Source organism: Loxodonta africana, chromosome 2 (genome assembly GCF_030014295.1).
Source record: "Loxodonta africana isolate mLoxAfr1 chromosome 2, mLoxAfr1.hap2, whole genome shotgun sequence".
NCBI lineage: Eukaryota > Metazoa > Chordata > Mammalia > Proboscidea > Elephantidae > Loxodonta > Loxodonta africana.
The window spans coordinates 219,626,048-219,652,370 of NC_087343.1; the positions used below are offsets into that span (position 1 = coordinate 219,626,048).

The 26,323-nt window shown below is 40.6% G+C and overlaps 1 protein-coding gene and 1 non-coding gene across 7 annotated transcripts in view; one reads left to right on the forward strand and one right to left on the reverse strand.

Annotated features, from left to right (window-relative positions):
* Nucleotides 1-26,323, forward strand: part of B3GALT5 (beta-1,3-galactosyltransferase 5) — a 110,160-nt gene that overhangs the window by 20,242 nt on the left and 63,595 nt on the right. The gene's annotated exons all lie outside the window — the stretch shown is intronic.
* Nucleotides 22,407-22,513, reverse strand: LOC111753098 (U6 spliceosomal RNA). The gene has a single exon (XR_002787953.1). It is a non-coding gene; the product is annotated as a U6 spliceosomal RNA (small nuclear RNA).

The following is a 26,323-nucleotide window of genomic DNA, read 5'->3' on the forward strand; positions in this document are numbered from 1 at the left end:
CTTCAGGTGCCTGTGGGCTTCTTTTGCTGCTCTCTTATGTTTTGATTTTGGCCCCTTCTTCTTTTTGGATGTGTGCATTTATTGCTGTCATTGCCCTCTGAGACTGCTTTTGCTGTGTCCCAAAGCTTCTGGTAGGATGTGTTTTCATTCTCATTTGATTCTGTGAATTTCTTTACTCCATTCTTGATTTCTTGTATAACACAGTAGTTTTTGAGGAAGGTGTTGTTCAGTTTCCAGGCATTTGATTTTTTTCCCTTGCTTTTTCTGTTATTGATTTCTACTTTTATGGCTTTATGATCAGAAAAGATGCTTTGTAATATTTTGATATTTTGGATTCTGTTGAGGCTTGCTTTGTGGCCTAATATGTGATTTATTCTGTAGAATGTTCCATGTGTACTGGAAAAGAAAGTATACTTGCCCACTGTTGGGTGGAGTGTTGTGTATGTATCTATGAGGTCAAACTGATTGATCGTGGCATTTAGATCTTCCATGTCTTTATTGAGCTTCTTTCTGGATGTTCTGTCCTTTACCAAAAGTGGTATGTTGAAGTCTCCTACTACTATTGTGCAGCTGTCTCTTTTCAATGGTGTTAGCGTTTGTTTTATGTATTTTGGAACCCTGTCATTACGTGCATATATATTTATTATGCTTATTTCCTCCTGGTGTACTGACCCTTTAATCATTGTATAGTGTCTTTCCTTATCCTTTGTGGTGGATTTTGCTTTAATGTCTATTTTGTCAGAGATTAATATTTCCACTCCTGCTCTTTTTTTTTTTTTAATGGTACATCAGATGAAGGTTTATGGAACAAACTGGTTTCTCATTGAACAGTTAGTACGCATATTGTTTTATGACATTGGTTAACAACCCCATGGCATGTCGACACCTCTTTCTCAACCTTGGGTTCCCTATTACCAGCTTTCCTGTCCCCTCCTGCCTTCTAGTCTTTGCGTTTATACTCTTGTGCCTCTTTAAGTCCCATTTTGTTTTATCAGCCTGTCTAATCTTTGGCTGAAGTGTGAACCTTGGCAGTGACTTTATTACAGAGCGAAAAGGGTGTCTGGGGGCCAAACTCTGTAAGTTTGTCCAGCCTCTGTCAGGCTGGTAAGTCTGTTTTTTTTTTTTTTTGTGGCCACTCCCACTCCTTTTTGATTGTTGTTTGCATGATATATTTTTTCCCTTCCTTTGAGTTTTAGTTTGTTAGTGTCTTTAAGTCTAAAAAAAAAAAAAGTCTAAGGTGTGTCTCTTGTAGGCAGCATATAGACATATTGTGTTTTTCTTATTCATTTCGCCACTCTTTGTCTCTTTATTGGTGCATTTAGTCTATTTACATTCAGTGTAATAATTGATAGGTAGGATTTTAGTGCTGTCATTTTGATGTATTTTTTTTGTGTGTGTATGTTGTTGACAGTTTCTTGTTCTACTTAATTTTCTGTGCTGAGTAGTTTTTCATCTTTGTTGTTGTTGATTTTGTATTTGCTGAGTCTTTATGTTTTTCTTCTTTTCTATTTTGATGTGTTGAATTGTTAGTTACCTTAATATTTAGCTTCGTTTTTCTAAGCTTAAACCAATCTTTTATGTCTTGATATCACCTTGGCTTCCTCCCCATATGAAAGTTGTATGACTGCATTATTTAGTAGTGGTTAAGAGCTATGGCTGTTAACCAAAAGGTCAGCAGTTCAAATCCTCCAGGTGCTCCTTAAAAATCCTATGAAGCAGTTCTACCCTGTCCTGTAGGTTTTGCAGGCCAAGTCTTCCCAGCTTGGGACTAAGCCCTTTCTAAGTTCTTGCTTCTACTGACCAAGAATGACCAGGAGAGACTCAGAGGTTCCACAAGAACAAAGGTTTATTAGCGAGAGAAAAAGAGTAAAGGCTCACGAGCAGGGAACAGAGAGGGACCAAGCAACACTAACCTCTGTTCCCCCGAACAGAGGTTTTTCTGGGGCTTATATGGGTTTGGCGAGGATAATAGAGTAATGAATATTTAGTAGGTTTCTGTCAAGGGGCGGGTACTTCTCAGAATGGTGGTGCATACTAAATTAGTCTACGTGCGCATCTGAAATCCAAGATGGAACCCATAGCAAAGGCTTCTGGGACTGGGTGGCGGGACTTATTGCGGGGCATCATGCCTGCACAGTCCCCTGCGGCGCTGGTACATTTCCTGTTGCAGGTACTTGCATCAGGCGGAGGTCATCCGTCAATCACCTTGCGGATGTCTGTGCATGCTCCAGGGACCAGATGGGGCTGGTCCTTCTGAAAAACATCTTATGAGGAAGTTCATTGCTTGTTCTTTCCTTATCACACATTCCAGGATGGGGGTTTTATGTCATTAGCCAAGCTTGCAGGTATTCCAGGGTTCTTTGCTTAGGGGCTTAGTCCCCTTTTCTTCCCTATATCATAGAATTGCTATGAGTTGGAGAATGGTTTTCACACATTCTACTCTTCTGATCATGAATTTCCATAAAAATTCTTTGATTACCATTATAAGAGTGTCATCTTTCTCACGGACTTCGTAATACCTTTCCTTAGATGGCCGCTTACTCTGGTAAGCTTTTAAGACCCCAGATGCTACTTGTCAAACGGTAGCTAGGTGCCATATAGTTTCCTTAATCTTCACTATGCCATAGCTCAGACACCGTGCTTCTGGGATTTCAAATTGGGGTAAGTTACAGGGCAAGACAACATTGAAAGAACTACTTGGTTTCCCAAAAGGCTAACTCAAGGTGTGAGGTCTTTCTCCTCTGAGAACCTAGGTTCTTCAAGATACATAACTTTCTGTATAGCAAGAAGAGAGACAGTTTGATTACAAGCCTTAGACAGGCATTTCATACTACGTTGTCTTGAAGACCAATTGAAATAATTACTGATTTACCCTAAGCATAGCTCCCAGTCTGATCTTTGGAGTCTATTTCCCAAAACAGACTGAATTCTTCAAAAGCTGCCACTCCCTTGTTTACCTACCAACAGACATGGGTCACTTTCTCAGAAGCTGAAGTGGAGCCTAAGACAAAATGGAATCCAAGCCAGACTTTGTGTCAGGTATTTTAGTTAGGCCAAGTGCCTCAGTTTTAGGGTGCTCTCACACACCAGGTAAGAGAAATCCCTAAATAAGGATATCTGTTATTTTTTCTTTCACTGTATAAATTTGAGTTCTTGTTTCTCCAACTGATCATATTTTGTTTCTTTTTTACGTTTCAAAGAGAATGTATATTCTCATGTAATTCTTAGGGCAAATTGCCAGTTTTGTTTTTTATGGGAAACTGGTCCCAGCCTATTCCAGAACAATCAGTACTCAAACCAGGTATCTGTGGAAAAAATTGAGAGGTGCCTTTAAATGGAACGGTAAGGCTTTCTTACAAACCCGTCAGTATTTAACAATTTTAACGAGCTTTTAAAAAGTGGTATATTTTAACTGTGATTCATTTCACATAAAAACCTATGGTTTTCCTGCCAGAGTTATCTTTAGTAAAAGCTATGTACTTTCAGCCAGATTTGGAGTGACATGAATGTGAGAGAAGCTGGAAGCAGATCCCAGAAGAAATCCAAATGTTTGAAGGGGGATTTCCTGCGCATCTGGCTCTCAGTTCTGTTAATACGCCTTCGGGCAGTCTTAGCCACACTCCTCTTCCACTCCCTTTATGTAACTCATTCAGAATTGCTTTGCAGCCCGTGATTTAGTTCAGTGCAATTTCTTTCTTCCATTTCCTGCTTTCTCTACTATTGGTGTCTATGCTGGGTTTATGTTTTAAAGTGAGAAACAGTGAAAGACAAAGAGTAGATTTGCATTTGAAGAGAAGATGATGTTTGCATGTTAGCATTTTCTTTACTTTTAAACTTACCTTGTTAGCTTAAGCTCATTTAGCTTCAGGGAAGGTAGTTGCCATGTTGTTCTTAGTTGCCTTACCCTTGATTCTGACTCACGGCTGCCCCATGTTTTAGAGTAGAACTGCTCCATAGGATTTTCAAGGTTGTTTTCAAAGCAGGCCTTTCTTTCGAGGTGCCTCTTGGGTGGGTTAGAGCTGCCATTCTTTTGGCTAGTAGTCAAGTGCAGCTGTGCTGAAAAGCAGTATTTGCCCTAGAGGTGGCCAGAGAAGCGAAGGCAGGCCTTGGGAAGTAAGAAGAGGCAAAAATACCAAGGGGAAGGTAGAACACAGCTGAATGTGTAACCAAACGAGGGTGCTTGTCCTGTCCTATTAGCCAATTGATGTAAGACGGACACCACTCCCCCAGTTGTAAGGGCAACAGAAAGTGGAAATTTATTGTCTGCGCAGACAAGGAGCAACGCGGGGTCTAGCGACCATAAGGCCACGTGCTCCCTGTCTGAGGGCGTTGGGGATCTTTTTATTTCCAATGGCGTCTGGTGCCCCGAACTCTCCGCCCTTAGCCCTCTCATGTCCACATTTGGAGGTCTGGATGTTGAATCACGTCGATGATGTTCAGGTACAAGGACAGACCGAGGACACAGCTCTTTAGCTCCTGCATATGCACTGGCAGGATTCTGGCACTAAATTGAAACTGTGGTTATGGGCACAGTGTAGTTGGGCCAAACCCCAGTCAGAAGCTGTGGCTTGGTGGCTGCGAGGGGGAATGCGAGGAACCTCGGCGGAGCGGGGGGAAGTATCGGCAAAGGCTTCAGTCCCCCTTCTAACAGGATCCTTTTAATCTTAGCAGAGGTTTAGGGCTGAAGGTCTCATCTTCTGTAGCTTCTTCTTGCTGGCTAGGGCCACTGGCATAGAACTGGGCTCTAGCTGGAACCTGCTCGGGGAGATGGGGTGATATCCCTGTTGTAGCATCATTTGCAGCTGTAACTTCTGAAGCCTGGAAGACACAAACCTTTTAAGGTTAAGCGAACAAGGCTTGAATATAAGCAGCAGGACAACTATGGCCAAGGATCTTAGAAGGGGAAGACACCATGTTAAATTCGGAATTGTCGCTTTTAATAAATCTCAGATATCTTGTGAAGTCGGGCCTTGGTTGAACTTGTGTAGCCATTATTATGGAGGGACTTGGGTCTTCAACAAGGGGCCAGGAGCCCTATTATTGCACCTGCCTCAGTTAGGATTAAACCTAGTGCTCTCTTTAGTCTACAATCTGAGGCTTGCCTGGAGGCCCAGTACATGTAGACGCTGGTGCCTGAGAGAAACAAAAATCATAGGGAACATTGACCGATGATTGTGACAGGGCCGATGTAAGAAGCTGTCCATCTATAGCCAGGACAATGACAAGCTGGGCTGTGGTCACCCAGGCATGAGCCAGACTCACACACTCAGACACATCTACCGAGAGCACAGTGATGGCACAACCACCGAGGGTGGCACCAGCTCATTCAAGCCAAGCTCTGCTCCAGAAGTTCAAGGCCAGGGGACCACAAAGCCCAGGTTGGCACACTCGGCACTTGGGGCTTGTTTTTTTTTTTTTTTTTGTGGCGTTGTAAATGTGTTTTGGAGGTAAATGAGTGTGCCTGGGGGTGTAGGCCCCATGTTGTTGGACAAGCAATAGTCAAGGAGCAAATAAAAAGTTTTGGGGAAATTCTTGGATATTTTCTCACAGTCGGTATCTCCATGTAACAGACTTGGTTGATCAGATTAGTCTGCAGATGAGTTGTTTCCTTCTAATTGTCCGGGGTTTTAGCAGTGGAGTCAACGAGACCCTGGATAGTCTGTTGGACAAAGTCCCTATTGTAATTAATGAAAGATGGGCCAGGGAGAGACCCATCACCTGGGGAATCTAGGGGTGTTTTTAGTAGGTGGGGGCACCTGGACTGGGCCTGCCTTTACTTTGTGTTTAGTTCTGGTAGGAGGGTGAAGCAGACCCAGTGATCTTTTACTTGGAGAGCGTTTGAGGTGTTTATGGGAACCCTGTTTTTTTTTTTTTTTTCCTCTAGAGAGATGCAGGAAATAAACAAGCAGGATATAAGGCCACGTATAGGTGGTAAACTTGAACACAGTGGTGAATAACAGCCTGTACAATTGCCAGGGGATGACAGTCAACTGGCACAATTGTTTATCACTTTAAATCTTCTGAAGCCAGACTTTTAAAATTATCATTGTCTTGTCATTTCTTACTGTTCTGTAGGGCTTGTTGGTCAGTATCGTGAGTAAGCAGCTGGCTCGATGGAAGGGTTATGGATCCACTTTCTCTTTTTGGCGATCTTGATTGCAGTGTTGGGGGCTAGTTCTCTTGCCGGGCCTGTAGTGCTCCAGGTCTTGACATGGAGAGAGAGCCTTCAGGTTGTGGAAGAATCTGTCATATCACGTCATGTACCTGTAAAGAGAGTTAAGCACCCCTGCCACAGAATACAAATATTGTTTAAAAGCAAGCAAGCTTTGTGTATCTCTCTTGCCTCCAAGGTATCCTCAGGGCCCAGAGCAGCGAAGCCCTACCACAAGTTACAGAGGAGACACCCATACATAGGTCAAAAAGGCTTATCTTAAGTTTGGTTTGAGGTGCAACCCTAGTCCTGAGCAGAGTCAAGGGAAGGGTCTTCCAAACCAAAACCAAACCCACTGCTGTTGAGTCGATTCCAACTCATAGCAACCCTATAGGAGAGAACTGCCCCATAGAGTTTTCAAGGAGTGCCCGGTGGACTCGAACTGCCAGCCTTTTGGTTAGCAGCCAGAGCTCCTTAACCACTGTGCAACCAGGGTTTCCTAGGGAAGGGTCTTAGTCCATGCTAATTAGGTCTTCTTGCAGGAATTAGGCTGGTGGGCTTCAATAGTCCAGTTTACCTTTTTCTTGCAGTCTTTTTTCTGGAACATATTCCTGGTGCTTAGTCTCCTCTTATGCTGCCAAGAAGATCTTGTATCTTTTTTTTTTTTTTAAAGTAGTGGTCGTTAATATTGAGAGGGACCATACAGAGTGACAACTGGTACAGAGCCAGCTGTTCACAAGGCTCTAAAACCTGATCTAGTAGCAGAATAAATCAATATATTTACATTTAGGCTTTTCCTGGAAACCCAGGACAGTCCGTTCTGGAGCCACCCCTCCCTTTCTTCTCTACCTTTCTACTTCCTTCTTACGTTTTTGTTTTCTCTTCATTCTTCTTGCTCTCTACTCTTTTACTCTTCCAAGCCTCATCAGTTATTTTTTCCCTGTCCGACTCCTATTTTTGTAACTATAGAAGTCTTCTGTAGCTTATGGCAAGCTACAGTCAGTCACTACTATTGGGGTCACCGTTCTTGCTGTTCGCTTGGCCTATAAGTCAGCCCTTTCGTGGCCTTGGGCCACTACTGTATCTTCCTGCTGATGTCCTTTGTAGTGTACCACAGTCAGAGCAGCGGGGAGTGATACTACCTCAAGGAGTTGTAAAGTCTGTTCCCATGTTTGATTTCTTTACTGACCCAATTTAAAAGCTCTCTTTGCTTCTACAAAGTCTCATATACATGTAAAACTGACAACTCGTACTCTGAATCTATATAAATGGTCATTCACTTGGACTTGGCCAGCCACCACAAGGCCTGGATCACCGCAACCAGTTCAGCTTTTTGGGCTGAGTTTCCATTTGGGAGAGTGTTTGCCTTGAGGACCTCGCTGTGGCTGACAACTGGGGGGGGGGGGGGGGGGGGTTCGGCAGAGGCTTCAAATGGAAATAGCTACCCCAATTGTTTTCAGCTTTTTTTTTTTTTAATCCATTCTGCCACTGTCTATCTCTTTGTTGCTGCATTTAGTCCATTCACATTCAGCATAACTATACATAGGTATGAGTTTAATGCTGTCATTTTAATGTCTGTTTTTGTGTGTTGTGGACAGTTTCTTTTTTTCACTTAAGTTTTTGTGCTGAGTAGTTTTTTTAAAATAATTTTTATTATGCTTTAAGGGAAAGTTTATAGATCAAGTCAGTCTCTCACACAAAAACCCATATATACCTTGCTACACACTCCCAATTACTCTCCCCCTAATGAGACAGCCCGCTCTCTCCCTCCACTCTCTCTTTTCATGTCCATTTCGTCAGCTTCTAACCCCCTCCACCCTCTCATCTCCCCTCGAGGCAGGAGATGCCAACATAGTCTCAAGTGTCCACCCGATCCAGGAAACTCAATCCTCACCAGCATCCCTCTCCAACCCATTGTCCAGTCCAATCCATGTCTGAAGAGTTGGATTCAGAATGGTTCCTATCCTGGGGCAACAGAAGGTCTGGGGGCCATGACCACCGGGGTCCTTCCAGTCTTAGTCAGACCGTTAAGTATGGTCTTTTGAGAATTTGGTGTCTGCATCCCACTGCTCTCCTGCTCCCTCAGGGGTTCTCTGTTGTGTTCCCTGTCAGGGCAGTCATCAGTTGTAGCCGGGCACCAGCTAGTTCTTCTGGTCTCAAGATGATGTAGTCTCTGGTTCATGTGGCCCTTTCTGTCTCTTGGGCTCGTAATCACCTTGTGTCCTTGGTGTTCTTCATTCTCCTTTGATCCAGGTGGGTTGAGACCAATTGATGCATCTTAGATGGCTGCTTGCTAGCGTTTAAGACCCCAGACACTACTCTTCAATGCAGAATGTTTTCTTAATAGATTTTATTATGCCAATTGACTTAGATGTCCCCTGAAACCGTGGTCCCCAGACCCCTCCCCCTGCTACCCTGGCCTTTGAAGCATTCAGTTTATTCAGGAAACTTCTTTGCTTTTGGCTTAGTCCAATTGTGCCGACCTCCCCTGTATTGTGTGCTGTCTTTCCCTTCACCTAAAGTAGTTCTTATCTGCTATCTAATTAGTGAATGTCCCTCTCCCGCCCTTCCTCCTTCCCCACTCTCATAACCACAAAAGAATGTTTTCTTCTCAGTTTAAACTATTTCTCAAGTTCTTATAATAGTGGTCTTACAAAATATTTGTCCTTTTGCAACTGACTAATTTCACTCAGCATAATGCCTTCCAGGTTCCTCCATGTTATGAAATGATTCACAGATTCCTCACTGTTCTTTATCTATGCGTAGAATTCCATCGTGTAAATATACCACAATTTATCCGTTCATCCGTTGATGGGCACCTTGGTTGCTTCCATCTCTTTGCTATTGTGAACAGTGCTGCAATAAACACGGGTGTGCATGTATCTCTTCGTGTAAAGGCTCTTATTTCTCTAGGATATATTCCAAGGAGTGGGATTGCTGGATCATATGGTAGTTCTATTTCTAGCTTTTTAAGGAAGGGCCAAATCGATTTCCAAAGTGGTTGTGTCATTTGACATTCCCACCAGCAGTGTAGAAGTCTTCCAATCTCTCCGCAGCCTCTCCAACATTTATTCTTTTGTGTTTTTCGGATTAATGCCAGCCTTGTTGGAGTGAGATGAAATCTCATTGTAGTTTTGATCTGCACTCCTCTAATGGCTAACGATCATGAACATTTCCTCATATGTTAGCTACCTGAATGTCTTCTTTAGTGAAGTGTTTATTCATATCTTTTTGCCCATTTTTTGATTGGGTTATTTATCTTTTTGCAGTTGAGTTTTTGCAGTATCATGTAGATTTTAGAGATCAGGCACTGATCAGAAATGTCATAGCTAAAAACTTTTTCCCAGTCTGTAGGTAGTCTTTTTACTCTTTTGGTGAAGTCTTTGGATGAGCATAGGTGCTTGATTTTTAGGAGCTCCCAGTTATCTAGTTTCTCTTCTACATTCTCTATAATGTTTTGTATACTGTTTATGCCATGTATTAGGGCTCCTAACTTTGTCCCTATTTTTTCTTCCATGATCTTTATCGGTTTAGATTTTATATTTAGGTCTTTGATCCATTTGGAGTTACTTTTTGTGCGGGGAGTGGAGTATGGGTCTTGTTTCATTTTTTTGCAGATGGATATCCAGTTATGCCAGCACCATTTGTTAAAAAGACTGTCTTTTCCCCATTTAACTGTTTTGGGGCCTTTGTCAAATATCAGCTGCTCATATGTTGATGGATTTATGTCTGGATTCTCAATTCTGTTCCATTGGTGTAGATATCTGTTGTTGCACCAGTACCAGGCTGTTTTGACTAATAGGTTCTTTAATCAGGTAAAGTAAGGCCTCCCACTTTGTTTTTCTTTTTCAGTAATGCTTTACTTATCGGGGGCCTCTTTTCCTGCCATATGAAGTTGGTGATTTGTTTCTCCATCTCATTAAAGAATGTCATTGGGATTTGGATCGGAATTGCATTAAATGTACAGATCGCTTTTGGTAGAATAGACTTTTTTTTTTATTAACTTTTATTAAGCTTCAAGTGAACGTTTACAAATCCAGTCTGTCACATATAAGTTTACATACATCTTACTCCGTACTCCCACCTGCTCTTCCCCTATTGAGTCAGCCCTTTCAGTCTCTCCTTTCGTGACAATTTTGCCAGCTTTCTTCTCTCTCTATCCTCCCATCCCCCCTCCAGACAAGAGCTGCCAACACACTCTCAAGTGTCCACCTGATACAATTAGCTCACTCTTCATCAGCATCTCTCTCCCACCTGCTGACCAGTCCCTTTCATGTCTGATGAGTTGTCTTCGGGGATGGTTCCTGTCCTGTGCCAACAGAAGGTCTGGGGAGCATGGCCGCCGGGATTCCTCTAGTCTCAGTCAGACCATTAAGTATGGTCTTTTTATGAGAATTTGGGGTCTGCATCCCACTGATCTCCTGCTCCCTCAGGGGTCCTCTGCTGTGCTCCCTGTCAGGGCAGTCATCGGTTGTGGCCGGGCACCAACTAGTTCTTCTGGTCTCAGGATGATGTAGGTCTCTGGTTCATGTGGCCCTTTCTGTCTCTTGGGCTCCTAGTTGTCGTGTGACCTTGGTGTTCTTCATTTTCCTTTGCTCCAGGTGGGTTGAGACCAATTGATGCATCTTAGATGGCTGCTTGTTAGCCTTTAAGACCCCAGACGCCACATTTCAAAGTGGAATGCAGAATGTTTTCATAATAGAATTATTTTGCCAATTGACATATAAGTCCCCTCAAACCATTTTCCCCAGACCCCCGCCCCTGCTCCGCTGACCTTTGAAGCATTCATTTTATCCCGGAAACTTCTTTGCTTTTGGTCCAGTCCAATTGAGCTGACCTTCCATGTATTGAGTGTTGTCTTTCCCTTCACCCAAAGCAGTTCTTATCTACTGATTAATCAATAAAAAACCCTCTCCGTCCCTCCCTCCCTCCCCCCTTCGTAACCACAAAAGTATGTGTTCTTCTCAGTTTTTACTATTTCTCAAGATCTTATAATAGTGGTCTTATACAATATTTGTCCTTTTGCCTCTGACTAATTTCGCTCAGCATAATGCCTTCCAGGTTCCTCCATGTTATGAAATGTTTCAGAGATTCGTCACTGTTCTTTATTGATGCGTAGTATTCCATTGTGTGAATATACCACAATTTATTTACCCATTCATCCGTTGATGGACACCTTGGTTGCTTCTAGCTTTTTGCTATTGTAAACAGAGCTGCAATAAACATGGGTGTGCATATATCTGTTTGTGTGAAGGCTCTTGTATCTCTAGGGTATATTCTGAGGAGTGGGATTTCTGGGTTGTATGGTAGTTCTATTTCTAACTGTTTAAGATAACGCCAGATAGATTTCCAAAGTGGTTGTACCATTTTACATTCCCACCAGCAGTGTATAAGAGTTCCAGTCTCTCCGCAGCCTCTCCAACATTTATTATTTTGTGTTTTTTGGATTAATGCCAGCCTTGTTGGTGTGAGATGGAATCTCATTGTAGTTTTAATTTGCATTTCTCTAATGGCTAATGATCGAGAGCATTTTCTCATGTATCTGTTGGCTGCCTGAATATCTTCTTTAGTGAAATGTGTGTTCATATCCTTTGCCCACTTCTTGATTGGGTTGTTTGGCTTTTTGTGGTTGAGTTTTGACAGAATCATATAGATTTTAGAGATCAGGAGCTGGTCGGAGATGTCATAGCTGAAAATTCTTTCCCAGTCTGTAGATGGTCTTTTTACTCTTTTGGTGAAGTCTTTAGATGAGCATAGATGTTTGATTTTTAGGAGCTCCCAGTTATCGGGTTTCTCTTCATCATTTTTGGTAATGTTTTGTATTCTGTTTATGCCTTGTATTAGGGCTCCTAGGGTTGTCCCTATTTTTTCTTCCATGATCTTTATCGTTTTAGTCTTTAGGTCCTTGATCCACTTGGAGTTAGTTTTTGTGCATGGTGTGAGGTATGGGTCCTGTTTCATTCTTTTGCAAATGGATATCCAGTTATGCCAGCACCATTTGTTAAAAAGACTATCTTTTCCCCAATTAACTGACACTGGGCCTTTGTCAAATATCAGCTGCTCATATGTGGATGGATTTATATCTGGGTTCTCAATTCTGTTCCATTGGTCTATGTGCCTGTTGTTGTACCAGTACGAGGCTGTTTTGACTACTGTGGCTGTATAATAGGTTCTGAAATCAGGTAGAGTGAGGCCTCCCACTTTCTTCTTCTTTTTCAGTAATGCTTTGCTTATCCGGGGCTTCTTTCCCTTCCATATGAAGTTGGTGATTTGTTGCTCTATCCCCTTAAAATATGACATTGGAATTTGGATCGGAAGTGCGTTATATGTATAGATGGCTTTTGGTAGAATAGACATTTTTACTATGTTAAGTCTTCCTATCCATGAGCAAGGTATGTTTTTCCCCTTAAGTATGTCCTTTTGAATTTCTTGTAGTAGAGCTTTGTAGTTTTCTTTGTATAGTTCTTTTACATCCTTGGTAAGATTTATTCCTAAGTATTTTATCTTCTTGGGGGCTACTGTGAATGGTATTGATTTGGTTATTTCCTCTTCGGTGTTCTTTTTGTTGATGTAGAGGAATCCAAGTGATTTTTGTATGTTTATTTTATAACCTGAGACTCTGCCAAACTCTTCTATTAGTTTCAGTAGTTTTCTGGAGGATTCCTTAGGGTTTTCTGTGTATAAGATCATGTCATCTGCAAATAGTGATAACTTTACTTCCTCCTTGCCAATCCGGATACCCTTTATTTCTTTGTCTAGCCTAATTGCCCTGGCTAGGACTTCAAGTACGATGTTGAATAAGAGCGGTGATAAAGGGCATCCTTGTCTGGTTCCCGTTCTCAAGGGAAATGCTTTCAGGTTCTCTCCATTTAGAGTGATATTGGCTGTTGGCTTTGCATAGATGCCCTTTATTATGTTGAGGAATTTTCCTTCAATTCCTATTTTGGTAAGAGTTTTTATCATAAATGGGTGTTGGACTTTGTCAAATGTCTTTTATGCATCAATTGATAAGATCATGTGCTTTTTATCTTTTGTTTTATTTATGTGATGGATTACATTAATGGTTTTTCTGATATTAAACCAGCCTTGCATACCTGGTATAAATCCCACTTGATCAGGGTGAATTATTTTTTTGATGTGTTGTTGGATTCTATTGGCTAGAATTTTGTTGAGGATTTTTGCATCTATGTTCATGAGGGATATAGGTCTGTAATTTTCTTTTTTTGTGATGTCTTTACCTGGTTTTGGTATCAGGGAGATGGTAGCTTCATAGAATGAGTGTGGTAGTATTCCGTCCTTTTCTATGCTTTGAAATACCTTCAGTAGTAGTGGTGTTAACTCTTCTCTGAAAGTTTGATAGAACTCTGCAGTGAAGCCGTCCGGGCCAGGGCTTTTTTTTGTTGGAAGTTTTTTGATTACCGTTTCAATCTCTTTTATTGTTATGGGTCTATTTAGTTGTTCTACTTCTGAATGTGTTAGTTTAGGTAGGTAGTGTTTTTCCAGGAATTCATCCATTTCTTCTAGGTTTTCAAATTTGTTAGAGTACAATTTTTCGTTGTAATCTGAAATGATTCTTTTAATTTCATTTGGTTCTGTTGTGATGTGGTTCTTCTCGTTTCTTATTCGGGTTATTTGTTTCCTTTCCTGTATTTCCTTAGTCAGTCTAGCCAATGGTTTATCAATTTTGTTAATTTTTTCGAAGAACCAGCTTTTGGCTTTGTTAATTGTTTCAATTGTTTTTCTGTTCTCTAATTCATTTAGTTCAGCTCTAATTTTTATTATTTGTTTTCTTCTGGTGCCTGATGGATTCTTTTGTTGCTCACTTTCTATTTGTTCAAGTTGTAGGGACAGTTCTCTGCTTTTGGCTCTTTCTTCTTTTTGTATGTGTGCGTTTATCGATATAAATTGGCCTCTGAGCACTGCTTTTGCTGTGTCCCAGAGGTTTTGGTAGGAAGTATTTTCATTCTCGTTGCATTCTATGAATTTCCTTATTCCCTCCTTGATGTCTTCTATAACCCAGTCTTTTTTCAGCAGGGTATTGTTCATTTTCCAAGTATTTGATTTCTTTTCCCTAGTTTTTCTGTTATTGATCTCTAGTTTTATTGCCTTGTGGTCTGAGAAGATGCTTTGTAATATTTCGATGTTTTGGACTCTGCAAAGGTTTGTTTTATGACCTAATATGTGGTCTATTCTAGAGAATGTTCCATGTGCGCTAGAAAAAAAAGTATACTTTGCAGCAGTTGGGTGGAGAGTTCTGTATAAGTCAATGAGGTCAAGTTGGTTGATTGTTGTAAGTAGGTCTTCCGTGTCTCTATTGAGCTTCTTACTGGATGTCCTGTCTTTCTCCGAAAGTGGTGTGTTGAAGTCTCCTACTATAATTGTGGAGGTGTCTATCTCACTTTTCAATTCTGTTAAAATTTGATTTATGTACCTTGGAGCCCTGTCATTGGGTGCATAAATATTTAATATGGTTATGTCTTCCTGATCAATTGTCCCTTTTATCATTATATAGTGTCCTTCTTTATCCTTTGTGGTGGATTTAAGTCTAAAGTCTATTTTGTCAGAAATTAATATTGCTACTCCTCTTCTTTTTTGCTTATTGTTTGCTTGATATATTTTTTTCCATCCTTTGAGTTTTAGTTTGTTTGTGTCTCTAAGTCTAAGGTGTGTCTCTTGTAGGCAGCATATAGATGGATCGTGTTTCTTTATCCAGTCCGAGACTCTCTGTCTCTTTATTGGTGCATTTAGTCCATTTACATTCAGCGTAATTATAGATAAATAAGTTTTTAGCGTTGTCATTTTGATGCCTTTTCATGTGTGTTGTTGACAATTTCATTTTTCCACATACTTTTTTGTGCTGAGACGTTTTTCTTAGTCAATTGTGAGATCCTCGTTTTTATAGTGTTTGACTTTATGTTAGTTGAGTCGTTACGTTTTTCTTGAGTTATGGAGTTGTTATACCTTTTTGTGGTTACCTTATTATTTACCCCTATTTTTCTAAGTAAAAACCTAACTTGTATCGTTCTATGTCGCCTTGTATCACTCTCCATCTGGCAGTTCAATGCCTCCTGTATTTAGTCCCTCTTTTTGATTATTGTGATCTTTTACCTATTGACTTCCATGATTCCCTGTTATGTGTATTGTTATTATTATTTTTTTAATTAATCTTAATTTGTTTATTTTTGTGATTTCCCTATTTGAGTTGATATCAGGACATTCTGTTTTGTGACCTTGTATTGTGCTGGTATCTGATATTATTGGTTTTCTGACCAAACAATATCCTTTAGTATTTCTTATAGCTTTGGTTTGGTTTTTGCAAATTCTCTAAACTTGTGTTTATCTGTAAATATCTTAATTTTGCCTTCATATTTCAGAGAGAGTTTTGCTGGATATATGATCCTTGGCTGGCAGTTTTTCTCCTTCAGTGCTCTGTATATGTCGTCCCATTCTCTTCTTGCCTGCATGGTTTCTGCTGAGTACTCTGAACTTATTGATTCTCCCTTGAAGGAAACCTTTCTTTTCTCCCTGGCTGCTTTTAAAATTTTCTGTTTATCTTTGGTTTTGGCGAGTTTGATGATAATATGTCTTGGTGTTTTTCTTTTTGGATCAATCTTAAATGGGGTTCAATGAGCATCTTGGATAGATATCCTTTCGTCTTTCATGATGTCAGGGAAGTTTTGTGTCAGGAGTTCTTCAACTATTTTCTCTGTGTTTTCTGTCCTGCCTCCCTGTTCTGGAACTCCAATGACCCGCAAGTTATCCTTCTTGATAGAGTCCCACATGATTCTTAGGGTTTCTTCATTTTTTTAAATTCTTTTATCTGATTTTTTTTCAGCTATGTTGGTGTTGATTCCCTGGTCCTCCAGATATCCCAGTCTGCATTCTAATTGCTCGAGTCTGCTCCTCTGACTTCCTATTGCGTTGTCTAATTCTGTAATTTTATTGTTAATCTTTTGGATTTCTGCATGCTGTCTCTCTATGGATTCTTGGAACTTATTAATTTTTCCACTATGTTCTTGAATAATCTTTTTGAGTTCTTCAACAGTTTTATCGGTGTGTTCCTTGGCTTTTTCTGCAGTTTGCCTTATTTCGTTTGTGATGTCTTGAAGCATTCTGTAAATTAGTTTTTTATATTCTGTATCTGAAAATTCCAGGATTGTATCTTCATTTGGGAAAGATTTTGATTCTTTTGTTTGGGGGGTTGGAGAAGCTGTCATGGTCTGCTTCTTTATGTGGTTTGATATGGACTGCTGTCTCCGAGCCATCACTGGGAAACTAGTTTTTCCAGAAAATCCGCTGACTGGTACGCTGGCTCCAGGCTCTGAAAACAATCTCTGCCTCTCCGTATTTGTTCGTTCTCCGTCTCTAAACCTGTGTTTGTTGTTCAGGATTCGTAGATTGTTATGTATGTGATCGATTCACTTGTATTTCCGAGTCTTCGTTGCAAGAGGGATCCGCGGTAGCGTCCACCTAGTCCGCCATCTTGGCCCCGCCTCATAATAGACATTTTTATAATGTTAAGTCTTCCTATCCATGAGCAAGGTATGTTCTTCCACTTATGTAAGTCTCTTTTGGTTTCTTGCAGAAGTGTACTGTAGTTTTCTTTGTATAAGTCTTTTACATTTCTGTAAGATTTATTCCTTTTTATTTTATCCTCTTGGGAGCTACTGTAAATGGCATTGATTTGGTGATTTCCTCTTGGATGTTCTTTTTGTTGGTTTAGAGGAATCCAACTGATTTTTGTATGTTTATTGTATATCCCGATACTCTGCTCAACTCTTCTATTAGTTTCAGTAGTTTTCTTGAGGATTCCTTAGGGTTTTCTGTATATAAGATCGTGTTATCTGCCAATAGAGATACTTTTACTTCTTCCTTGCCAATCTGGATGCCCTTTATTTCTTTATCTAGCCTAATTGCTCTGGCTAGGACTTCCAGCACAATGTTGAATAAGAGTGGTGATTAAGGGTATCCAAAAAAAAAAAAAATTTTTTTTTTTTTTTTTTGTCTGGTTCCCGATCTCAATGGGAATGTCTTCAGGCTCTCTCCATTTAGGGTGATGTTGGCTGTTGGCTTTGTATAAATGCCCTTTGTTTTGTTGAGGAATTTTCTTTCTATTCGTATTTTGCTGAGAGTTTTTATCATGAATGAGTGTTGAACTTTGTCAAATGCCTTTTCTGCATCAATTGATAAAATCATGTGATTCTTGTCTTTTGTTTTATTTATGTGGTAGATTACATTAATTGTTTTTCTAATGTTGAACGATCCCTGCATACCTGGTCTGAATCCCACTTGGTCATGGCGAATTTTTTTTTTGATATGTTGAATTCTATTGACTAGAATTTTGTTGAGGATTTTTGCATCTACATTCATGAGGGATATAGGTCTATAATTTTCTTGAGGTGTCTTTACCTGGTCTTGGTGTCAGGGATATGCTGGCTTCATAGAATGGGTTAGGTAGTATTCCATCCTTTCCTGTGCTCTGAAATACCTTTAGTAGTAGTAGTGTTAACTCTTCTCTGAACATTTGGTAGAACTCTGCAGTGAAGCCGTCCTGACCAGGGCTTGTTTTTGTTGGGAGTTTTTTGATTACCTTTTCAATCTCTTCTTTTGTTATGGGTCTGTTTGTTTAGTTGTTCTACCTCTGTTTGTGTTAGTTTAGGTAGGTAGTGTGTTTCCAGGAATTCATCCATTTCTTCTAGGTTTTCAAATTTGTTTTGAGTATAGTTTTTCACAGTAATCTGATACGATTCTTTTAATTTCAGTTGGGTCTGTTGTGATATCGCCCATCTCATTTCTTACTCGGGTTATTTGCTTCCTCTCCGGTTTTTCTTTTGTCAGTTTGGCCAATGGTTTATCAATTTTGTTGATTTTTTCAAAAAACCAGTTTTTGGCTTTTTTAATTTTCAGTTGTTTTTCTGTTTTGTATTTCATTTAGTTCAGCTCCAATTTTTATTATTTCTTTTCTTCTGGTGCCTGTGGGTCTTTTTTTGTTGCTCTCTTTCTATTTGTTCAAGTTGTAGTGATAATTCTTTGATTTTGGCCCTTCTTCTTTTTGGATGTGTGCATTTATTGATATAAATTGGCCCCTGAGCACTGCTTTTGCTGTGTCCCAAAGGTTCTGATAGGAAGTGTTTTCATTCACATTGGGTTCTCTGAATTTCTTTATTCTACCCTTCTATAATCTGGTCTTTTTTGAGCAGGGTATTGTTCAGTTTCCAAGTGTTTGATTTCTTTTCCCTGTTATTGATTCCTACTTTTTTGGCCTTATGAACAGAGAAGATGCTTTGTAATATTTTAATGTTTTGGATTCTGCTAAGGCTTGCTTTATGACCTAATATGTGGCCTATTCTAGAGAATGTTCCATGTGCACTAGAAAAGAAAGTATAGTTGGTTGCTGTTGGGTGGAGTGTTCTGTATATGTCTAAGAGGTCAAGTTGGTTGATTGTGGCATTTAGATCTTCCGTGTCTTTATTGAGCTTCTTTCTGGATGTCCTTCACTGAAAGTAGTGTGTTGAAGTCTCCTACTATTATTGTGGAGCTGTCTATCTCACTTTTCAATGCTGATAGAGTTTGATTTATGTATCTTGCAGCCCTGTCATTGGGTGCATAAATATTTAATAGGGTTATATCTTCTTGGTGTATTGTCTCTTTAATCATTATATAGTGTCCTTCCTTATCCTTTCTGATCCACTTAAAGTCTATTTTGTCAGAAATTAATGTTGCCACTCCTGCTCTGTTTTGATTGTTGTTTGCTTGATATATTTTGTTCCATCCTTTGAGTTTTAGTTTCTTTGTGTCTCTGAGTCTAAGGTGTGTCTCTTGTAGGCAGCATATAGATGGATCTTGTTTTTTAATCCATTCTGTCTCTTTATTGGTGCATTTAGTCCATGTACATTCAGGGTAATTATGGATAGGTATGAATTTAGTGCTATCATCTTGATGTCTTTTTTTGTGTGTTGTTGACGGTTTCTTTTTCCCCCTTGATTTTATGTGCTGAGTAGATTTTCTTTATATATTGCCCTTTCCTCATATTTGTTGTTGTATTTTGTTTCTGCTGAGTCTGTATTTTTCTCTTGTATTTTATTTTGATGAGTAGGTTAGTTTGTCTCCTTTGTGGTTACCTTATTATATACCCCTATTTTTCTAAATTTAAAACTAACTTTTATTTCTTTGTATCACCATATCTTCCTCTCCATATGGAAGGTGTATGATTACATTACTTAGTCCCTCTTTATTATTTTAATGTTGTGTTTTATACAGTAACATCGCTGTTACACCCTGTTTTCCTGTTTTGGGCTTTTTTTTTTATTCTTTGTGTTTTTGGATTTCCCTGTCTGGGTTGACTTCTGGTTGCTCTGCCCAGTGTTCTAGTCTTGGGTTGATACCTGATATTATTGATTTTCTAACCAAAGAACTCTCTTTAGTATTTCTTGTAGTTTTGGTTTGGTTTTCACGAATTCTCTAAGCTTGTGTTTATCTGGAAATGTCTTAATTTCACCTTCATATTTAAGAGACAGTTTTGCTCGATGTATGATTCTTGGCAGGCAATTTTTTAAATATGTCATCCCATTGCCTTCTTGCCTGCATGGTTTCTGCTGAGTAGCCCGAGCTTATTCTTATTGGCTCTCCTTTGTAGGTGAATTTTCGTTTATCCCTGGCTGCTCTTGTAATTCTCTCTTTATCTTTGGTTTTGGCAAGTTTGATTATAATATGTCTTGGTGACTTTCTTTTAAGATATACCGTATGTGAAGTTTGATAAGCATCTTGGATAGATATCTTCTCATTTTTCACAATATCAGGGAAGTTTTCTGCCAACAAAGCTTCAGCAATTTTCTCTGTATTTTCTGTTATCCTTCCGTGTTCTGGTACTCCAGTCACTTGTATGTTATTTCTCTTGATACACTCCCACATGATTCTTAAGGTTTCCTCATTTTTTAAAATTCTTTTAGCTGATTTTTCTTCAAATGTATTAGTGCCAAGTGATTTATCTTCAAGTTCAGAATTCTGGCTTCTACTTGTGCAATTCTGCTCCTCTTTCTGTTGAGTTGTCTATTTCTGTAATTTTATTGTTAATCTTCTGAATTTCTGATTGCTGTCTGTCTGTGGATTTTTCCAGCTTATTAAACTTTTTCATTATGTTCCTGAATAACCTTTCTAATTTCTTCAGTTGCTTTATCTATGTGTTCCTTGGCTTGTTCTGCGTATTGCCTCATTTTCTTCCTGATGTCCTGAAGGTTTCTGCGTATTAAACTTTTATATTCTGCATGTGGTAATTCCAGGAATGCACTTTCATTTAGAAGATCCCCGGATTCTTTGTTTTGAGAGCCTGTTGAGGTGATCACGGTCTGTTTGTTTATGTGATTGATATTTACTGTTGTCTCCGAGCCATCTGCAAGTTATTGTATGAGTTTGTGCTTGCTTACTGTGTCGTAGCTGCTTGGTTTGTTTTGTTTGGTATACCCCTATGGGTGGCTTGAGTGTGCTAGCTTGATTATTTTCATCTTTGGAGCTCTGGTGTCCTGTCCCCAGCTGGCTAGAGCTGTTATCAGGTATATCAGTCTAGGAGTCCATTCAGTTTTCTTGTATGAATTCAGCTCAGGTTTCCAGGTAGCTGATCATCAAGTGTGTGGTATAGGCTCTGTCCTACAGTCTTAGAGGGGCAGGGGTGATTGGCGTATATATCGGTATCTGATTGCAGCAGGGGGTCATGCTCTGAACAAGGCAGGGGGCTGAGAACCGACCCCCAGGTGTCTCTGAAGAAAACGTATCTCTGTTCCCTAGAGTGTGCTGGTGGGTGGTTTCTGCAGAGGGACCATGGGCACCCAGAGTTTTTGGTTGTAAGGACTAGGAGGTAGTGCTTACCTTTGCATCCCTGTCATGGGTGGCTGGGTGACCTGAGTGGAGCTTCCAGTCTTTAGGTCCGTGATGTGGGTAGGTGAGTACCTTGTTTAATAGGCAAAGCAACGTCCAACATCGAATACCAACCTCTCCACCACACAGTTGAAATGGTTGGAGTTTGCCAACAGCGGCCTATTCTCCCAAAATAGGCCCATACAAATCCATGCAGAAGGGAAAGGTGCTCAAAGTCCATGGATGGTTTATGCCTAGACAGGAGCTGCTTCTGTCCTGAGCTCCCCTGGTTAATGGAGCTAGCAAATTATCTTTTCCCCCCACTTGCAAATTTTTTTCCTTCCCCAAGGCCGGGAGAATGGCTCTAGGTGCTCACCAGGGTGTATCTCAGGCCCAGAGTTTCAGCTGCTGAGGCTGGCTTGGGGGTGTGGGGGGTGCGGTAAAATATCCAGAAATCCTTAGCTTTTGCTGAGAGTGCCGTTCTCCTTAGGTTTTGGAGGTGTGAGTGGGCTGTCTGGCTGGCTGCTTCTCCCTGAGGAAGCTGCTGCAGAACGCTAGGACCAACCCGCCCCCGCCACCACCAAGGCTCCAGAAATGGTGCCTCAGGGCTCCCTGCGATTCAGGTCTGGTAACTCTTCTCTGCTTCTGAATGGTCTCTTCCTTCCCCTGCCCCTCAGTTCATTGTCTAAGCTTGCCTTTGATGCTTAGGGCTCCCACCTTGTCACAAATATACTCATTTCACTTGTTTTTTCGGGTCTTTGTTGTAAATAGTGCTCACCGGAAGCGTCTGTCTATTCCGCCATCTTGGCTTCACCTCCCTGAGTAGTTTTTATATATTGTCTTTTCCTCTTTTTCATTGTTGTTGATTTTGTTTTTGCTGAGTCTTTATGTTTTTCTTGTATTTCATTTTGATGTGTAGGATTGTTAGTCTCCCTTGTGGTTACCTTAATATTTATCCCTGTTTTTCTAAGTTTAAACCAAACTTTTATCTCTTTATATTACCTTGACTTCCTCTCCATATGAAAGATCTGTGACTACATTTTTTAGTCCCTCATTATTGATTTAATGTTTTCATCTTTTAAATAATGAGATTGCTGTTTCCCTGTTTTGAGCATTTTTTTTTTTTAATCGTGATTTATTTTTGTCATTTCCGTATTTAGGTTGATATCCGGTTGCTCTGTTCTGTGTTCTAGTCTTGGGTTGTTATCTGATGTTATTGATTTTCTAACCAGAGAACTCCCTTTAGTATTTCTTATAGTTTTGGTTTGGTTTTTGCAAATTCCCTAAACTTCTGTTTGTCTGGAAATGTCCTAATTTCGCTTTCATATTTGAGAGAGAGTTTTGCTCGATATATGATTCTTGGCTGGCAGTTTTTTTCCTTGAAGGCTTTATGTATGTCATCCCCCAAAACATGGAATGCTTCATGAATTTGTGTGTCATCCTTGCGCAGGGGCCATGCTAATCTTCTCTCTGTCGTTCTAATTTTAGTATATGTGCTACCAAAGCGAGCACTGTTTTTAGCTTTAATTTAACCATTTCTGTACTCTTTGATAGCTTTTCCTTCCTGTAGACGTTTCTCCAAAAAAGAAATAAAAATCTAGTGGGGATGGTTTATGAGGGAAAACATGTTTCCTTTTAAAATACTCACAGTGAGAGAAAAGTATGTGTTGATAGGACTCAGCGCAGTGTTGGTGGGCAGACACTGTTGGGCTTGTGGTTTTGGAAAGTTCTTCTGACTGACAGCCTGTAGGCTGGAGTGGAGTTGAGTGTGCCTGGAGGCAGTAGATAAGGTGGTGGCAATGGGTATCTGTGGTTTGTGTGACCGAGTGGATTTCGGACCATTCAATCTGAAAGGAAGAGCGAAGTTTGAGATGTCTGTGGTAGGTACGGTTGGCATTTGTATCTGTGGATCTGGACCTTAGGCAAGAGATGTGGAAGAACAATGTGGATTTGGGGATTGTTTTGTGTGTGAGCCTGGGTGTGGGTAAGGGAGGCATTTTCAAATAAGAAGAATGCACCTGAATTTTAGGAGCAGGAGGAGGAAGAAAAGCCTATAAAGCAGAACAAAACCAAAACCAAACCCTTTGCTGTTGTTGAGTCGATTCCAACTCAAAATAAAGCAGAGTCTGAGTGAAAAGTCAAGGAGGTGAAAGGAGAACTGGAGCAGACTGTACCTCAGACACCAAGGACTCTGACAGTCACAAGGAGAAAAGCTTGGGCGAAAATGCCCAAGGTCACAAAGAAGTCATTGAAATAAAACCTGCATAAAGTCAAGGTGTCATGTGGCTCAGCCTTGACATTGTATCATTCAGAGAAACACGGGTCTGATATCCAACAGGCAATTTGAATCTTTACTGAAGTCTTTCAAAGAACACTAAAAATAATTCCACCACTGCCCAACAAAATTTTGAATCCTTGCCTTTACTCTAAATCTGCCACCTCTCATGTTTCCCACCCCCTTTCTCCGAATTCTCCAAAAATCTATTCAGTGCAGCCCCTGTTGACCTTTTCTTTTACCTTAGCACCTCTCATCTTCGGTGCTGATTTTTCTGCTCGTGACTTTTCCTTTTCCAGCATTTCACAATTCTTCCCTTACCTATTACCCTAATTCCATGCAAGGAACGAACTGATAAAGGCAGTATTCTTGATAGATTGTGGATGGGGAAGAGGCCATCAGTATTCCTGTATTAATTTTTTCCTGAGCCAAAGAAGGCTCTTAGTAACTTTTGGCAGAGTGATTTTAGATAGCAGTGGGAGGGAATTCTGTTAAGGATGGGTTACAGATTAACTGATTAATGGAAGAGGCAGTACAGGTCATATGTTGTTGTTATGTTGCTGTTGGGTACTGTTGAGTTGGATCTGAGTCATAATCACCTTATGTATAACAGAAGGAAATGTTGGCCAGTCTTGTGCCATCCTCACAGTAATAGTGTATTTGAGCCCATTGCTGCAGCCACTGTGTCAGTGCATCTCATTGAGGGTCTTCCTTTTTTTGCTGATCCTCTACTTTACCGGGCATGATGTCCTTCTCCAGGGATTGGTCCCTCCTGATAACATGTCCAAAGTAAGCGAGACGAAGTCTTGTCATCCTTGCTTCTAAAGAGCATTCTGGTTATACTTTCCCAAGACAGATTTGTTTGTTCTGGCATTCCATGCTATATTTATTATTCTTCTCCAACAGCATAATTTAAATGCATCAATTCCTCTTTGGTCTTCCTTTTTCATTGTCCAGCTTTTGCAAGCATATGAGGTAACTGAAAATACCATGTTTGGATTAGGTGCACCTTCGTCTCCAAAGTGACATGTTTGGTTTAAAAAGAAGCAACATCAAGTGACATTTTTTTTAAAAGTGGCCTTTGTAGCAGATTCATACATTGTAATACATCATTTGATTTCTCAACTGCTGTTCCATGGCCATTGATTGTTGATCCAAGCAGCTTGAAATCCTTGACAACTTCAATATTTTCTCTGATTATCATGATGTTGGTTATTGGTCCAGACGTGAGGATCTTTGTTTTCTTTATATTAAGGTGTAAACCATACTGAAGGCTGTGGTCTTTGACCTTTATCAGTAAGTGCTTCAAGTAATCTTCAGTTTCAGAAAATGAACTTCCAGCGTCACAGCAACATGCAAGCCACCACAGTACAACAAACTGACAGATGGGTGGTGCAGTATACATCCTGGGGCTGTAGCAAGGCAATTAAAGCATCCCAGCATTTCTGTGTTAATTTTTTCTGACCCAGAGATTTCCCCTGAGAAGTGACTACTGGACTCTAGTATTAGAAAGCTGGAGGTAACCTTGACTGAGCCAGTAGATTAGATATGGGAACAGGGAGAGTGAATGCTGGTTACAGTGGTTCATCTAGCGGGGGAAGCAGAGATAGGTAACTCCATCCCTCGCAGTGAGAGGCAGGAGGGTTTTCCCTGATCAGCTCTCCTGCACCTTGGTCTCTTGTAATAAGGGAAATAGGGGTGACTTAGCCTCACTCTTCACCTGTGTGGTAAGGTGTCCTGAGCTCAGTAATTTGGAGAAAGTTCATTCTAAAGTATTGTGTGTGAAGAATTGCATTTCCCTGGTTTTGTACTTACGTAACACCTGGTGGTATGGTTAACAAAATATTGCTATGGAGGCATCTGGATAGACCTTCACTATGATCTGGGCAAGAATCATCTGTAACCAGCACAATATTTATACACAAATGACAAATATATTAGTGCAAATGATTTATCTTCGAGTTCAGAAATTCTAGCTTCTACTTGCTCAATTCTTCTCCTCTGACTTTCTATTGAGTTGTCTAATTCTCTAATTTTATTGTTAATCTTCTGAATTTCTGATTGCTGTCTGTGGATTTTTCCAGCTTATTAAGCTTTTCATTATGTTCCTGAATAATCTTTCTGATTTCTTGAGTTGTTTTATCTGTGTGTTCCTTGGCTTGTTCTGCGTATTGCCTCATTTCCTTTCTGATGTCTTGAAGGGTTCTGTATATTAAACTTTTATATTCTGCATGTGGTAATTCCAGGAATGCACTTTCATCTAGAAGATCCCTGGATTCTTTGTTTTGAGAGCCTGTTGAGGTGATCGTGGCCTGTTTCTTTGTGTGACTTGATATTTACTGTTGTCTCCAAGCCATCTGTAAGTTATTGTATGAGTTTATGCTTGTTTACTATGTCATAGCGGCTTGGTTTGTTTTGTTTGGGTATTCCCCTGTGGGTTGCTTGAGTGAGATGGCCTACTTTTGTCCCTGGAGCTCTGGCGTCCTGTCCCCAGCTGGCTAGAGCTGTTATCAGGTGTACCAGTCTAGCAGTCCATTCAGTTTTCTTGTATGAATTCAGCTCAGGTTTCCAGGTAGCTGATCATCAAGTGTGTGGTACAGTCTCTGTCCTACAGTCTTAGAGGGGCAGGGGCGATTGGCGTATATACCGGTATCTGATTGCAGCAGGGGGTCACGCTCTGAACAAGGCAGGGGGCTGAGAACTGACCCCCGAGTGTCTCTGAGGAAAATGCATCCCTGTTCCCTAGAGCGTGCAGGTGGGTGGTTTCTGCAGAGGGACCACGGGCACCCAAAGTTTTTGGTTGTAAGGACTGGGAGGTACCAGTTATTTGTGGACCCCTGTCGTGGGTGGCTGGGTGACCTGAGTGGAGCTACCAGTCCTTAGGTCCCTGATGTAGGTAGGTGAGTACCTTGTTTAATAGGCAAAGCAATGTCAAATGTCAGACACCCACCTCTCCACCGCACAGCTGAAATGGTTGGAGTTTGTCAACAGGGGCCTCTTCTCCCGAAATAGGTCCACACAGGTCCATGCAGAAGGGAAAGGTGCTC